We start from the raw sequence: 2,269 nt of genomic DNA, 5'->3' as shown, positions 1-2,269 counted from the left end.
CCCTGGAGCTATACAATATGGACGTTTCAGCTAAACTCCGCCCCTTGGATAATGTTGCTAAGGTCCTATCACAAAACGACAGGTTAAAACATACGCAAATACGTGTTCTTGTGGGACAACGTGTGCTTATTAGACACGCGCGTACTTCTGGTCCTGTTCTGATTGGTCACTTGGTAAGTTTGATTGACACTCTAGAAAGGTCCATTGTATCATCTCCATGCTGATACAGCAACGTTGTCTGCATGATGCTGCAAGTGTGCGCCATTGTATCAAAAACAAGTGCCTATCATTTTGCGGTCAAAATTAATGAGATCATTTTCATCAAGGTAATAATCCATTGATCTTGAAATTGCTCTTTAAAAGTTAGTTTGAATCCGTGTATAAATAAGTATGGAGGAAATAAAAAACATAATCTTAGTTTAACATACTTATTGCTTTGGCCTACACATATTTTATTGATTCGTTTTATACCCATATTTGGCTGCATCGGTTACCGTAATATTCCGGCAATAGTAATCATTATACAGCTAAGATCAGCTTAACTGGGATTATATTATTTCTGGTAAGGAGCTTTAGTTGATTATCACGTCTATCTTTACCTCTCACTTTTACCTTCGTACTGCCATTTTATAGAACCAAAATATTGGTGTATCCAAGGGGCGGGGCTTGTCCGAATGATTTCAATGACTTTTTGAATTTTCGTTTTCCGCAATCGTCATAAGTAGGCCCCTATATAAAAGAACCCATCGTAGCGATTTGACTTAATTCCAACTCCAGAAACAGGTACGTTTACAGCCGGTTTTCTATTGATGAAAATGGTGGTTTTCAAGGGTGCGTCGATTGTTGTTTTTGGCCTATGTCTGCTTCTTCTCAACAAAACAAAGGTAAGCAATTGTAAAAATCCCCAAATTAATGTTAAAATGTATATTTCGAATTTGTTAGCATTCACTGAATGTTTGTAATTAAAGTTATCGAGGTTTGCTTATCATTGTATTGTGGGCCAAATAGTAATAATAATAATAATAATAATAATAATAATAATAATAATAATAATAATAATAATAATAATAATAATAGCTAGACTTACTATATCTCTTTGAACAACAGAACATATGGCTTTTCCCCATTGCTCAATGAGAAATGAAGTTAAAATTGCAGCAAAAAAAAAAGTCGTTGAAAGGTATGAAGTAAAAAAAAAAACACAAAACCAATATACTGTAATTTTAATAAAGTGAAAAAATGAAGTGGAAAAAAAAAAAAAAACGACAACCAAGTACACTGCGACGTTATTAGTGACACTTGAACTATGTTTGCAATGGTAATAGTGAGGTACATCGTGATCCATAACCATTGCGCGTTATATAGGCCAACCTTTGCAGGCGAATGCATTTTCAGTTCATAGCGATTTAATGACTGAAAGCAAAATTGTTCATGCATAGAATTGCGTTTAAATAATTTAATCAACTGTCAACAAAAAATCTTTAAATGATCCTCATATCCACACCCTACTGCAGATCGTCACCAAAATTGGAACTTTTTTTACTTTTCACTATGAAAAACTATTTTTCAAATGTAATTTTTGTCAATCTATAACTGGGACGTAAGCAATTTAAATGACCCTCAATTTACACCTTATCCTGGATCTTCCCCTACACATAATAATACCTTCCTTGTAATTTGGTCTGGGACGTTTTCCTTTAAATGGTTCTCATATTCCCACCGCACGCCGGATCATCACAAAATTTCAGCCATTTTTTTTACTGCATCTATACAAACTATTTTAAACCCAAACTTTTTATAGATACTTAAGTCTGGGAACTCAAAAACTTAAATGACTCTCTAATGTACAAAATTGAAATGATCCTCCCATTTACACCCTCGATTGATTCGTCGCAAGCACATAATTTCTTCCTTGTAACCTTGTTAAACTTTTTCCGAATGTTTTATTCAGATCTGTTGATCTGTTTTTGAAATAGTGGTCTGGAACGTTTTCCATTAAATGGTCCACACCATACTGGGAATCGTCACAAAAATTTAATCATTTTTTACAAGCCATTTACAAAGTATTATGTTTCATTTAGACCCGTTGGTTTTTTTGAAGAGATATTTATGTCTGGGTCCTCAAAAATTGAAAAGACCCTCAAATTTACACCCTTCACTGGATCGTCACTAATACATAAACATTTCTTCCTTGTACCTTGATTAAACTTTTCTCGTAAGTTTCATTCAGATCAACTGACCAGTTTTTGAAATATCCGATGTAGACTGT

This window comes from Anneissia japonica, unplaced genomic scaffold, assembly GCF_011630105.1.
Source record: "Anneissia japonica isolate Jap-2015-1 unplaced genomic scaffold, ASM1163010v1 scaffold287980_len571666_cov165, whole genome shotgun sequence".
In the NCBI taxonomy this organism is placed as follows: domain Eukaryota; kingdom Metazoa; phylum Echinodermata; class Crinoidea; order Comatulida; family Comatulidae; genus Anneissia; species Anneissia japonica.
This window is presented reverse-complemented; position numbering follows the sequence as displayed.